General features: G+C 38.1%; 1 protein-coding gene and 1 non-coding gene across 12 annotated transcripts in view; one reads left to right on the forward strand and one right to left on the reverse strand.

The window, feature by feature from the left end:
- The window catches only part of DOCK7 (dedicator of cytokinesis 7), a 212703-nt gene that overhangs the window by 6405 nt on the left and 190684 nt on the right, over positions 1 to 15614 (forward strand). The window lies entirely within an intron of this gene.
- On the reverse strand, positions 5791 to 5896 carry LOC117309666 (U6 spliceosomal RNA). Its single transcript, XR_004523974.1, has one exon. It is a non-coding gene; the product is annotated as a U6 spliceosomal RNA (small nuclear RNA).

The raw sequence follows: 15614 nt of genomic DNA on the forward strand, positions 1-15614 counted from the left end.
TGAACTTTCTCATGCTTGCCCTCCTTTCCCCTTTCCTCCTATTTTATACTGCTTTTCAGAGCTCTTTGAGGGCTGGTCTAGGTCTTTTTATCTACAGTGCTTAGCACAGAAACTTGTGTAAACTGGACGCATAAGAAGTGTAGGAATGAACGCCACCCTGCCACCTTGGAGCATCTTTCATTGCCTCACAACAAGGTCATGGCTGATCTAGTCCCTCCCTCCTCCAATTCAAACGTGTTACAAATGAAGTCTCCCTAAAACACAGCTTTTATCATGGCATTCTTATGTTCAAAAATATAAATGTAGTGGCTTCTTATGGGGTTAAATCCAAACTCCTGCTTGCATTTTAAAGTCATCTATAATCTGGTCCTTCTCTTGTTGCTTATTCTCTAGCTTACATTTTGGACTAGTCAGTCTGGTGTTTTCACTTTACCCCCACAAATGCTCTGCTCATTTCCATCTCTATAACTGTTCTGTTGGTTTTGTTTTTTTTTTTATATATCCTGCCTTTCCTTTTCTAAATCTTACCCTTTGCTTTAGAGTACTCCAAGCTGCTGTCCTGACATTTGGGATAACCATTTCCTTGCTTTTCTTTATTTTTACTACCTATGAATGCATCCCTAAGCAATATAATTTTTTATTTTTGAATTCATTTAAATAGAATCATACTGTATGTTTGTATGCTTTTCTATCTTACTACTTTTGCTCAAAATTATATCTGTCAGATTCAGCCATGATGTTACAAGCAGTTGAAGTTCATTCATTTTCATTGCTTTATATTATTTCATTGTATAAATATACCACAATTTTCCATTCTACAGTAGATGGACATTTGGGTTGTTTCCAGTTTTTGACTATTAGAAACAGTGTTGCTATGAGCATTCCTATACATATATTCTGGTACATATGTTCATGAGTTTTTCTATGGTATGCTCAGGTGTGGAATTGCTAGGTTTTTTTTTTTTTTTTGCGGTACGCGGGTCTCTTACTGCTGTGGCCTCTCCCGTTGCGGAGCACAGGCTCCGGACGCGCAGGCTCAGCGGCCATGGCTCACGGGCCCAGCCGCTCCGCGGCACGTGGGATCCTCCCGGACCGGGGCACGAACCCGTGTCCCCTAAATCGGCAGGCGGACTCTCAACCACTGCGCCACCAGGGAAGCCCGAATTGCTAGGTTTTTATTGCTTGTCCTAGCAGTTTTATTTATCATCAAGTTTATTAGGCTATGCCAAAATGTTTTCTAAGATAGTTGTGGAAATTTACACTCCCACAATTTTGCCTTACATAGTTACCATCACTTGGTATTGCCAGCTTTTTCATTTTGCCAATCTGGTGGATGCATGATCCTATCTTATTGTAAAAGTTTTACTACATATTTGCTTGATAACTAATGAGATTGAGCCCTGTTTTGTATGTTTATTGACCATTTGAATTTACTTTTTTGTAAATTACCTAATTAAATACTTTGCCATTTTCCTTCCTTGTTTTTTCCCTTTGGATTGTTTTTTTCTTATTGATTTGTGTGAGTACTTTATATGTATTCCGTAGATTAATCATTTATTGATTATATGTTTCGCAAATATCTTTTCCTACACTGTGGTTTGTTTTTTAATTCTTTTTATAGAGTCTTTTACTTTTTTTTTTGGGCTGCACATTGCGGCGTGTGGGATCTTAGTTCCCTGACCAGGGATTGAACCTGGGCCTCCTGCAGTGGAAGTGTGGGGTCTTAACCACTGGACAGCCAGGGAAGTCCAAAATGGAATCTTTTGAAAACTACGTTTTAATGCAGTATATCAGGTTTTTTTTTTAACGTTTAGTATTTTGGGGGTCTTGTTTAAGAAATATTTTATTCTCTGAGGTCATTAAGATATTCATCTGATTTATAATAAACTTTGTAATTACCTCCTTTGTGTTTAGGTTTATATTCCACCTGGACTTGATATGTGTATGGTGTGAAATTTTAATTTTTTCAGAATGGATTCTCCTTTCCCCATTGATCTGTCCTGCCATGTCTATAATAGATGTGTGTGTCCTTATTTGTGGGTTTTTTTTAATGGGCTCTCTATTTTGTCCCAGTGGTCTAGTTATACATCTTTTCACTAATTATAAACAATTTTCATTGTAATAAGTTTTGGAATTTGGTAGACTCTCTCCTCTCACTTTAAAAAAAATAAGTGTCTTAGCTGCTCTTAGCTTTTTGAATTTCCGTGTATATTTTAGAATCCACCAAAAACAAACAAACAAAAAACTCCCAAATCCTATTAGAATTTGATTGGGATTGCACTGAATCTGTACATCAATTTGGGGGAGAAATGACATTCTTATAATACTGATTCATGGTCGTGGTGTATCTCTCCATTTATTTAGGTCTTCTTTGTATCACACAATGAAATTTTGTAGTTTTCTCCGTAAGGTTCTTGCATATCTTTTGTTAGATTTATCCCTAGGTATATAACAATTTTGTATCAGCTATATACCTTGTTAAACTCTTGTTAAATCTAAGAATGTACCTGTGGATTCCTTTGTATTTTCTTTTTCTTTTTTTAAAAATTTTTACCAAAGTTTAATAATAGTCCTTGATTCTTCAAAATGGGCACAGGCTTTTCAACTCTGGACAGTCCTCAGGTTACACAATAGCTTTCTGGGACTGATTCAACCAGAACTGTTGTGCTTTCTCAGGAAAACACAGGGTCAGTCTTTTTCAGGAGACCTTATATTCCAGCTCCATACTTGAGAAACTCCTGGTACAGGAAGACTGAACAAAGCTGAGGGGGAAGATCAGGCTGCAGTCAACCTACTTACTCTCCTGTGGCCTTTCTATTTTCCACGTAGACAGCCGTATCATCTGAAAATCAAGAATTTTTGTTTTGTCTTTTCCAAACCTTGTAACTGATTTATTTTTTTGTGTTGGTCTGCAGGCTATTATCTTGCATTATTGTACAGATTTTTACTACCATTTCTACTCAACATTGTGTTAATATTGAGCATCCTCATTTTGTTTATAATCTCAAAGGGAAAGCTTTCTGTGTTTCACTTAATATTAAGCCTGGTGATTACTGTAGGTTTTTTGTAGGTACTCTTTTAGGCTGGGTTCCCTAGAAAATAGAGACCGAAACAAGGATTAAGAGTTGAGGCTTGGGGCTTCCCTGGTGGCGCAGTGGTTGAGAGTCCGCCTGCCGATGCAGGGGACGTGGGTTCGTGCCCCAGTCCGGGAAGATCCCACATGCCGCGGAGCGGCTGGTCCCATGAGCCATGGCCGCTGAGCCTGCGCGTCCGGAGCCTGTGCTCCGCAACGGGAGGGGCCACAACAGTGAGAGGCCCACATATGGCAAAAAAAAAAAAAAAAAAAAAAAAAAAGAGTTGAGGCTTGGACTTCCCTGGTGGCGCAGTGGTTAGGAATCCGCCTGCCAATGCAGGGGACACGGGTTCGAACCCTGGTCTGGGAAGATCCCACCGGCTGCGGAGCAACTAAGCCAATGTGCCACAACTACTCAGCCTGCGCTCTAGAGCCCGTGAGCCACAACTACTGAAGCCCGTGTGCTGCAACTTCTGAGCCCGCATGCTGCAACTACTGAAGCCTGAGTGCCTAGAGCCCATGTTTCACAACGAGAGAAGCCACCGCAATGAGAAGCCCACGCACTGCAACGAAGAGTGGCCCCCGCTCGCCGAAACTAGAGAAAGCCCGTGCACAGCAACGAACACCCAACGCAGCCAACAAAAAAAAAAGTTGAGTTTTTTTCTGGGAGGCATAATCCCAGGGCATTAAAAGAGAAGAGGAAAGTGAAGAGAAGGATGAGAAACAATGCAAGGTGATACCTTATCTCGTTGGCCACTGCTTCACAAAGAGCTAAAGAGAGATCGTTTGCCAGGTGTGCACGCTTGGCCGCACAGGATATCTTTAGACAGAGGAACAGTTCCTTAGATGTGTAGATGGCACTGTGGAAGAAGAGGAAGTTTATCTACCTGCTTTTCTCCTGCATCCTGTTTTCCATTAGTCAATTCAGTCTCCACAGAGAGTGAGTTTCCTTTAGTTTCTGGGATGCATCTTTTGGACCCCTTTGGCAACCGCTTGAGATGTCTCTGCTTTTTCAGTGGCCTTTTACAGAAGAGACTTTTTGGTTGCAAGTGACAGAAACTCAAATCAGATTAATTTGCACATATAAAAAAAAAAGGTGCTGACTCATGTTAACTGAGTACATTGGGTCCAGGGATACAGGTGATGTTAGTAGGCCTCTTATCTTCATGTCTTGGCTAGGTTTTCCACAAAATTATAACAAAATGGTTACAATGAGAATTGACAGCCCCAGGCTCGAATCCTACAAGTTTAGCTGTGGCAGAAAAGATCCAGGGACACAGTTATTGGTCTGGCTTGGATCACATGTCCTTCCTTGAACCAATTACTGTGTTTAGGGATATAGGGGATTCTGGCCAGTCCTGGGTCATATGTCCTCTGTGGTTTGGGGGAGAGATGTGATGGTGTCAGCAACACCCAATCTCAAGGAATGAGTTGCTTATCAAAAAGGAGTTTCTAACCAAAAGAAGGAGGGTCAGAGTGCTGGTCCCCAAAACAACTGATATTCTTTAAATAAAATTAGTCATTTGAAGTTGTGTAGCATCCCTATAATCATTTAAATATATAGCTGTATAGTCAGCTCTACTACCTGCTAAAATTTAAATGTAACTGGTGAAATACAAAAAACAAACAAAACCAGGGTAACCTGATGCCAGCTGTGGATCCCCTGTCTCTTAACTTGGTTAAGTTTAGCTCTCACCTTAATGCCAACTCACAGCCTCCCAAAGAGGTCTACTTGGTTCTTGTTTTTTGGCTTTCCCATGCTTCTTTCTGCACCTGCACTCCTGCATCCACATGAGGTGTTCCATGTTTGTCCTGTTACACCAGAAAACTGAACTCCTTCACTCATATCAGCCTTTTAATGATTTTAAACTTTGCTAAAGATACAGGGGTGGTGGTAAGGAGCCTCAGAGTCCAAAACTTTCTTAGTGACTCCACTGCAACTCCTCTTTTTCCTGTCACCATCATTCTTTCTCTGACTGTAAGCAATTTCTTACCCTTATCGTCACAGAGTAGTTCCAACCATATCCAAGCTCTTTTTGTTTTTTAAAAAGACAACTTTATAGAGGTATACTTTACATACCGTACAGTTAATTCATTTTAAGTGTACCATTCAGTGATTTTTAGGAAATTTATAAAGTTGTGAAACCATCACCCACAATCCTGTTTTAGAGCATTTTCATCCCCCTCCCCCCAGAACCCCTTGTGCCAGTTTGTAGTCACTCCCTAGTTCCACCCCAAGCCCCAGGCAACCACTAATATGCTTTATGTCTGTCTCTCTTTCTCTAGATTTGCCTTTTCTGAACATATCATATAAATGGAATCATACAATATGTGGCCTTTTGTGTCTGGCTTCCTTCACTTAGCGTAACATTTCAAGGTTTGTCAAGTAGTAGCATGTATCAGTACTTGTGAAGTGGCATTTCATTATGGTTTTGATTTGCATTTCCCTAATGATTAGTGATGTTTTTCTTGTGCTTATTAACCATTTACATATCTATTTACATATCTGTCTATATTGGTGAACTATCAAAATCTTTTGCTCATTTTTAAATTAGATTATTTATCTTGTTTTTGAGTTGTAAGAGTTCTTTATATGTTTTAGATAAAGGTCCTTTATTAGATATATGATTTGCAAATATTTTCTCCCTGTCTGGTTTGGTTTTTTATTTTCTTAATGGTGACAATGGTGTGTTAGTTTCTGCTTTATAACAAAGTGAAAAAATATGGAACACTTCACGAATTTGCATGTCATCCTTGCACAGGGGCCATGCTAATATTCTCTGTATCGTTCCAATTTTAGTATATGTGTGCCGAAGCGAGCACTTAATGGTGAATTTTGAAGCACAAAGATGTACATTTTGATGAAATCCAATTTATTAATTTTTTTTCTTTTTTATGGATCATGATTTTGGTGTTGTTAGATCTAAGACTTGGCTTAATTTATACTCAAGAAGATTTCCTTCTCTGTTTTCTTCTAGAAGTTTTTATAGTTTTAGCTCTTACTTTTGGTTTATGATCCATTTAGCATTAATTTTTGTGCATGGTGTGAGAAGGGGTCTAAATTCATCTTTTGTATATGAATGTTCAGTTGATGTAACACTCTTTGTTGAAAAGACTGTCCTCTTCTCATTGAATTACCCTGATACCTTGTTAAAAATCATTGATCTGTATGTCTGTCCTTACAGTATCAAACTGTTCTGATTACTCTCATTTTACAGTAAAATTTGATAGCTGGAAGTGTAAGTCCTTCAACTTTTTTTGTCTTTTTCAAAATTGTTTTGCCTATTCTGGATTTTTTCCATTTCTGTAAACATTTTAGGATCAATATCAACATGAATTTTACCAATTTCTGCAAATATTCTTTTTTTTGTTGTTGTTGTTGTTTGTTTGTTTGTTTGTGGTACACGGGCCTCTCACTGCTGCGGCCCCTCCTGCCGCGGAGCACAGGCTCCAGAGGTACAGGCCCAGCGGCCACGGCCCACGGGCCCAGCCACTCCGCGGCATGTGGGATCTTCCCGGACCGGGGCACGAACTGCATTGGCAGGCGGACTCTCAACCACCGCGCCACCAGGGAAGCCCTCTTGGGGTTTTGACAGGGATTACATTCAATCTGTAGATTAGTTTGGGGAGAATTGCCATCAACAATATCAAGTCTTCAAATCCATGAACACAGGGCTTCCCTGGTGGTGCAGTGGTTAAGAATCCGCCTGCCACTGCAGGGGACATGAGTTTGATCCCTGGTCCGGGAAGATCCCACATGCCGCGGAGCAGCTAAGTCCATGCGCCACAACTACTAAGCCTGCACTCTAGAGCCCGTGAGCCACAACTAGTGAGCCTGCGTGCCACAACTGCTGAAGCTCGTGTGCCTAGAGCCCATGCTCCGCAACAAGAGAAGCCTCCGCTCACCGCAACTGGATAAAAGCCCGCGCGTGGCAATGAAGACCCAATGCAGCCAAAATAAATAAATAAATAAAATAAATTAATTAAAAAAAAAATCCATGAACACACTGTCTCTTCATTTATTTCGAGCTTTTTTCATTTCTCTTAGTAAAGTTTTAAAGTTTTCAGTGTGCAAGTCTTATACTTCTTTTGTTAAATCTATTTCTAAGTATTATATTGTTTTTGATTTTATCATGAATGGAATTAAAGAATTTGGTTTGTTTGTTGTTGGTTTATAGAAATACAATTGATTTTTGAATATTGAATTTGTATCTTCTGACGTTCCTGAACTTATTTATTAGTTCTAGTAATTTTTGGTGGATTCCTTAAGATTTTCTGCCTACAGGACATATTGTCTGTGAGTAAAGATAGTTTTATTTCTTCCTTTCCAATCTTAATGCTTTTAATTTCTTCCCTTTCCTTCCTTCCTTCCCTCCCTCCTTTCCTCCCTGTCCTTTCTTCCTCCTTCCCTCCCTTTCCTTCCCCCCTCTCTTCCTTCTTTCCATTTTTCCTTGTTTCCTTCCTATATTCCACTGGCTGGATCCTGCAGTGTAGTGTTGAATAGAAGTGGTGAGAGTACACATCCTTGCTTTCTTTCCTGTCTAAGGAAGAAAGCATTTTACCATTAAGTATGATGTTATCTGTAGGCAGATGCTGTAGGAAAGGGAAGGAGGGGAACATTTGAGAAGTATTTAAGACTTAGGATGAACAGAGTTTAGCAACTAATTGTATACAGTTTACATCAGGATATAATTTGTATGTTTGTGGGTAAGGAGATTCTGGCTTTATTTTTATGAAGTAGAGTGGAGTTAAGGATATATTTATTTCCTTTTGGGAGGATTGACCTTTTACAGTAGAGGTTTTTTCCCCTTCAGTTTTCTTTTTAGTTGGCAATTTCAGATCAGTGTTAATTTTTTCAAATGCTAAATTTAAAAATCTTTTTTTCTGTAGTTATAACTTAATATGTTCCATGAAGTAGGGAGCATTATTATCACCATGTTTTAGTTGAGGAAATTGAGATATAGTGAAATGCTGTAGATCAGAATGATGGGGACTTCCAAGTCTCCTTAATACAGTGCTTTCTAAATCTTTAACTTAAATGTCATCCCAAAATAGCGTCAGATGGGATACATGAGTCATCTGACATCTTTTTTCCTTCATCCTCCCCCAAAAGGAACTATGTCTTAAATGTTAAGTGTATTATAGAGAAGGATTATTTCTGTTCTTTGGTTTCACAAATCAACCTGTATGTGTTTTTGTTTTCTTGGGGTTTTAGTGGTTACTGGTCCACTCTGGACCTTAATTCCTAAAGAATTCAACACAGGATAACTTACAAATGACAGTGCCTCAGATGGGAGTTTTATTTAGCCATCCGTGAGAGATAGGAAACAGATCATAGCAGTGGTGGTAGTTATTATAGTGTTCCTATTAATATGTTGGTATATACTACAGACATTTTCACTGGACATCTTTAACTGACCTCCTGGTTAGGTTCTGGAGAATATAGAAATAATTAATATAAACTATAACTAGAATTATTTACCTTTGGAAACTTGCTTCCATGGAAAGAGGCCTTGGGAGTTTTATGGATCTGAATTCAAACCGTCTCTACCTTTCATAAGTTACTCTGTTTTTCAAGTTTATCTAAAAATATCTATTTTTTTCTTACTATAAAATAATATATGGTACTGCAGAAAATGTGGAAATGCAAAAGGCCCAAAAGATAAAATAAAAATCACCCATAATTCTTGATTTAGATAAAAATCTCTCAGTGGAGCTTACATTCAAGTGATGATCTTTGCGAAGACTAGAAATAGCTTAAATGTCTACAGTAGAGACTGGTTAAATACGTTGCAGTTTATTCATTTTATGGACTCTATATCAGATAAAAAGGAGAACAGTGGTTAAGAGTGGGGGCTCTGGGCTTCCCTGGTGGCGCAGTGGTTGAGAGTCCGCCTGCCGATGCAGGGGACACAGGTTCGTGCCCCGGTCCGGGAAGATCCCACATGCTGCGGAGCAGCTCTGCCTGCTGAGCCTGCGCGTCCAGAGCCTGTGTTCCGCAATGGGAGAGGCCGCAACAGTGAGAGGCCCGCGTACCGCAAAAAAAAAAAGAGTGGGGGCTCTAAGTTGAGACCTTAGTGCTATTCCTTATTGGTTGTATGACCTGAACGTCTTAAAACTTCAGTATGCTGGTATAGTGCCTACTTCATGAGTTCTTCTGAAGATTAAATGAGGTATATCAAATTTAACACTTTTATGTGTATCTGGCACATTGTAAATGCTTGATAAATATTGCTAGAATATTATTATTATTTTATGTGCTGATATAGAAAGATTCCTAAGATAATTAAGTGTATAATGTAAGATATTGAGAAAAGGTTATGTATGATGTCATATGTCATATTAAAAAATAAGGATTTCTTATATATGCACTGATGTACACACATCTTTTTCTTGAAGGACACCTAAGAAAATATTCAGTGGTCACATGTGGGGAATACGGTTGGGGATTGGAAATGGTAGAGAGTTACACCTTTTGTTTTTACTTCTTTGTGAACTTTGAGTTTTTAATACCATGTACATTTTCCTTTTATTTACTTTTTTAATCATTTCTTTTTAAAAAAGATGTCTTCCTTTATCAAGTTGTTTTGTCTTTTCTCCATACTGGAAAATCTTATTCTCTCCATACTGGAGAAATCTTATTTTCTCTGCTTCTCATAGTAAGTTTATTTACATAATTGTAGAGCTTGAATGTAGTTCTAGAACCAGCCCTTTGCAGATATGCTGAAGACGTATTAGAGACTACTTTGAGATAAGTAAACATGTTATCTTGTTAAAACATTGCTAAAAAAGAAAAGTTTCACATAGAATAAGAGAGCATTGTGTTTCAGTAGAAGTTTTTTTTTTTCTTCAGTAGTAGTTTTTAAACTTTACCAGTTAACAAATGGGATAGTAATGATGTCAGCTAGGCTCTTAAAGAAAAGGTTTTACACATGTAGAACTCTTCTGTTGTTTCAGATTTTTCCCCCCCAGCAAACACTCACCTGATTACTTGACAGTAATAGATAAAAAGGCATACTTCTTGTGTCTTTCCAATCAATTAGAAAGCAACAATACTTATAGATTAATTTCCTCTGAAAGGCATTTGGAAAGTCCATATACTAGGTAGTCTCTAAATTCTTCCTTTTCCCTTACCTCCTTTTTTCTCTCTCCACTACACCTGTCTCTCCATTCCTCTTTCTCCACCCCCCCCGCATTGTCTTAATTGTCTTAGACATCGAGGATGTAAAGATTAATAAAATGTAGTTCCTGCACTCAAGAAGTTCCTATCAATTGTTCCATTCTAGCATTCTTATTGAACTACTTTTTTGGGGGGAGGAATTATGAATTTCGCTATAGTCTCATTTTTTTCACTTCAGCTTTTTAAACATTTTTTAAGCACCCAGAGTGTGCTAGGCACTCTGCTGGAGGGTGCAAAGATAAGTAAAGCTAATTGCTTAGTTCCTTGCAAGGAGATAGGTAAATAGATTTGAGAACAATTTGATATGACTAAGGTACTATGACTAAGGTACTGCTCGGTTTTCACAGTGGGGTAGTTCTTGATAGGAAAATGGCACCAGACAGAGTTAAAAAATGTACGTTTTCTTTAATGGCAGAAATTAGCCTGCTTTGAGACATTTATACAAAAAAAGAGACATAGCATACTCCTATCAGAAGTAAAGTTTCCTTGTCCTCCTTCATTCCTCAAGGAGGTCGCAAAGGCACCTCTGAAGAGGGAGAGTGTTCCAGGCCTGAGAAGCCATATTCTTGATACTTTACCGCACCTTTTTTTTGTCCACCATACTTTTACATCTGTGGGTCGCATTACTACTATTCTAGAAAAATCTACTTTGCAGTTTATGTGCTTCTATCAAAGAGAATGTTTATAAACATTAGGCTTTCTCACTGCTGAAATCAAACTCTGTCAGCAAGCCCAGTTTTTATTCCACCATAGAAAGCAGTCTAGCTAGTCTGCTGCCTGTCTGAACTAGCCTCCTGGAAACTCCATTTCCTTAAATGAATGCGCATAAACACAAAATGCTTTGAAAGCGCAGAGGACGAGTGTCTAACCTGAGGAAAACAGGGCAGAAATAATCAGGCAGGGATATATGGAGGATATGATATACTTCTTGAAGAGTATTTGGCACATCTGTATTCCATATTTAGTTTGCTGGTTTCCTCTGTTAAGGCAGAGTAACCATAACTGAAGTGTTTTAAGCTAAATTATAGACATAATTTGCATCTCTAAAACATAAGGACATTTCCCTCCATTGTTATAATACTGTTTTCCCACATTAAAAAAACACTGATTCTTTTTTTTTTTTAACATCTTTATTGGACTATAATTGCTTTACAATGGTATGTTAGTTTCAGCTTCACAACAAAATGAATCAGTTATATATACACATATGTTCCCATATCTCTTCCCGCTTGCGTCTCCCTCCCTCCCACCCTCCCTATCCCACCCCTCCAGGCGGTCACAAAGCACCGAGCTGATCTCCCTGTGCTATGCGGCTGCTTCCCACTAGCTATCTACCTTACGTTTAGTAGTGTATATATGTCCATGCCTCTTTATCGCTTTGTCACCGTTTACCCTTCCCCCTCCCCATAGCCTCAAGTCCATTCTCTAGTAAGTCTGTGTCTTTATTCCTGTTTCACCCCTAGGTTTTTCATGACATTTTTTTTTTCTTAAATTCCATATATATGTGTTAGCATACAGTATTTGTCTCTCTCTTTCTGACTTACTTCACTCTGTATGACAGACTCTAGGTCTATCCACCTCATTACAAATAGCTCAATTTCATCTCTTTTTATGGCTGAGTAATATTCCATTGTATATATGTGCCACATCTTCTTTATCCATTCATCCGATGATGGACACTTAGGTTGTTTCCATCTCTGGGCTATTGTAAATAGAGCTGCAATGAACATTTTGGTACATGACTCTTTTTGAATTATGGTTTTCTCAGGGTATATGCCCAGTAGTGGGATTGCTGGGTCATATGGTAGTTCTATTTGTAGCTTTTTAAGGAACCTCCATACTGTTCTCCACAGTGGCTGTATCAATTTACATTCCCACCAACAGTGTAAGAGGGTTCCCTTTTCTCCACACCCTCTCCAGCATTTATTGTTTCTAGATTTTTTGATGATGGCCATTCTGACTGGTGTTAGATGATATCTCATTGTAGTTTTGATTTGCATTTCTCTCATGATTAGTGATGTTGAGCATTCTTTCATGTGTTTGTTGGCACTCTGTATATCTTCTTTGGAGAAATGTCTGTTTAGGTCTTCTGCCCATTTTTGGATTGGGTTGTTTGTTTTTTTGTTATTAAGCTGCATGAGCTGCTTATAAATTTTGGAAATCAATCCTTTGTCAGTTGCTTCATTTGCAAATATTTTCTCCCATTCTGAGGGTTGTCTTTTGGTCTTCTTTATGGTTTCCTTTGCTGCGCAAAAGCTTTTAAGTTTCATTAGGTCCCATTTGTTTACTCTTGTTTTTATTTCCATTTCTCTAGGAGGTGGGTCAAAAAGGACCTTGCTGTGATTTATGTCATAGAGTGTTCTGCCTATGTTTTCCTCTAAGAGTTTGATAGTTTCTGGCCTTACATTTAGGTCTTTAATCCATTTTGAGCTTATTTTTGTGTATGGTGTTAGGGAGTGATCTAATTTCATACTTTTACATGTAGCTGTCCAGTTTTCCCAGCACCACTTATTGAATAGGCTGTCCTTTCTCCACGGTACATTTCTGCCTCCTTTGTCAAAGATAAGGTGACCATATGTGCGTGGGTTTATCTCTGGGCTTTCTATCCTGTTCCATTGATCTATCTTTCTGTTTTTGTGCCAGTACCATACCGTCTTGATAACTGTAGCTTTGTAGTATAGTCTGAAGTCTGGGAGCCTGATTCCTCCAGTTCCTTCTTTCGTTATCAAGATTGCTTTGGCTATTCGGGGTCTTTTGTGTTTCCATACAAATTGTGAAATTTTTTGTTCTAGTTCTGTGAAAAATGCCAGTGGTAGTTTGATAGGGATTGCATTGAATCTATAGATTGCTTTCGGTAGTAGAGTCATTTTCACAATGTTGATTCTTCCAATCCAAGAACATGGTATATCTCTCCATCTATTTGTGTCATCTTTAATTTCTTTCATCAGTGTCTTATAATTTTCTGCATACAGATCTTTTGTCTCCTTAGGTAGGTTTATTCCTAGATATTTTATTCTTTTTGTTGCAATGGTAAATGGGAGTGTTTTCTTGATTTCACTTTCAGATTTTTCATCATTAGTATATAGGAATGCCAGAGATTTCTGTGCATTAATTTTGTATCCTGCCACTTTACCAAATTCATTGATTAGCTCTAGTAGTTTTCTGGTAGCATCTTTAGGGTTCTCTATGTATAGGATCATGTCATCTGCAAACAGTGACAGCTTTACTTCTTCTTTTCCGATTTGGATTCCTTTTATTTCCTTTTCTTCTCTGATTGCTGTGGCTAAAACTTCCAAAACTATGTTGAATAAGAGTGGTGAGAGTGGGCAACCTTGTCTTGTTCCTGATCTTAGTGGAAATGCTTTCAGTTTTTCACCATTGAGGATGATGTTTGCTGTGGGCTTGTCATATATGGCCTTTATTATGTTGAGGAAAGTTCCCTCTATGCCTACTTTCTGCAGGGTTTTTATCATAAATGGGTGTTGAATTTTGTCAAAAGCTTTCTCTGCATCTATTGAGATGATCATATGGTTTTTCTCCTTCAGTTTGTTAATATGGTTTATCACATTGATAGATTTGCGTATATTGAAGAATCCTTGCATTCCTGGAATAAACCCCACTTGATCATGGTGTATGATCCTTTTAATGTGCTGTTGGATTCTGTTTGCTAGTATTTTGTTGAGGATTTTTGCATCTATGTTCATTAGTGATATTGGCCTGTAGTTTTCTTTCTTTGTGACATCCTTGTCTGGTTTTGGTATCAAGGTGATGGTGGCCTCGTAGAAGGAGTTTGGGAGTGTTCCTCCCTCTGCTATATTTTGGAAGAGTTTGAGAAGGATAGGTGTTAGCTCTTCTCTAAATGTTTGATAGAATTCGCCTGTGAAGCCATCTGGTCCTGGGCTTTTGTTTGTTGGAAGATTTTTAATCACAGTTTCAATTTCAGTGCTTGTGATTGGTCTGTTCATATTTTCTATTTCTTCCTGATTCAGTCTTGGCAGGTTGTGCATTTCTAAGAATTTGTCCATTTCTTCCAGATTGTCCATTTTATTGGCATAGAGTTGCTTGTAGTAATCTCTCATGATCTCTTTTATTTCTGCAGTGTCAGTTGTTAAACACTGATTCTTAATTATGTAATACCTTGTCCATGTTCAGATTTCTCATTATCCCCAGAAATGTCTTTTATAGCTGGTTTGTTCAAATCAAGATCCAGTTAAGGACCATTCATTGCATTTGGTTATATCGCTTAAGTCTTTTTTTCCCTTTTTGAGTAGACTTTAATTTTTAATCTTAAGTCTTTTTTATGCTAAAACTTAGCCCACTGCCTTTATTTATTTATTCATCACATTGACTTGTTGAAGAGACTTGACATTATAGAATGAGCTTTCTTCTGGTTTTTGTCTGATTGCTTTTTTTTAGTATTGTTAACACTGTTCTCTGTATTTCTTGTAATCTGGATGTTAGATATACAGGTTTGATTCAGTTCAGGTTAAATATTTGTGGCACAAATACTGGAAAGGTGATACAGTGTTGCATTTCTTTAATCTATTGTTTTCTTTATTTTGCCTCTTTTGGTCTTTAATACCAACTGTACACTATGGTAGAACTGTGATTCAATCCATCAGTCATCAGTCATGGACTTGGATAGTCACAGCATTGGAGTATCATCTGTTCTTGTCCTTTTTCTTTTGGGGATTTTTAGCTAGCCCTTTCTTGCCTTGTCTCTGATATGTGCCCTTACTTGGTATATTCCATGGTATATTCCCTTATACTTCTTCTCTGAGTTCTGTGTTTAATATAAACAGTGCCAGTTCCAAGAGATCTTATTCTCTTATTTGCATATTACATTGCAGATATTTTTTTGTGACTTTATAGGAGTAGCTCAACTAACCTCTTTTATTTTAGTCTAAACTCTCCTTACTCATCTTTACTCAAGTGTTTCCTCTGGTCCCATGAAGAACGACTAGAGATGAGAGAGGCCCAGATTGGCTTTGGGACTTTCTGGAAATCATGGTTGATCGGGCATCTGAAAGTGGGATGAGGTTAGAGGAAAGGTTAAATGCAACATAATTTTCCCTCAGGATGTGGATCCTTTGTTGGTTATTTCTAATATACCATGGTGAACGGCCTTAGCGAGTGCTTGCTTTTGTAAAAACTGTAATGCATGTTGACATAGTGAGGGAGCTTACGGAAATGGAGAGAGTTGGTAAGGAGTTAAATAGGTCAAATATTGGATCATGTGCTTTTGGAAGGGGAAGAAGATATTCTGCTATTATAATTTAAGAGTGTAAGTAACTATGGAATTTTTGACCTACTCTTCTTTCCACTTTGCAGTTAATACTAATAGCTTATTAGAAGTAAAAA

The sequence above is a fragment of the Tursiops truncatus genome, chromosome 1 (assembly GCF_011762595.2).
Source record: "Tursiops truncatus isolate mTurTru1 chromosome 1, mTurTru1.mat.Y, whole genome shotgun sequence".
NCBI classification, from domain to species: Eukaryota; Metazoa; Chordata; class Mammalia; order Artiodactyla; family Delphinidae; genus Tursiops; species Tursiops truncatus.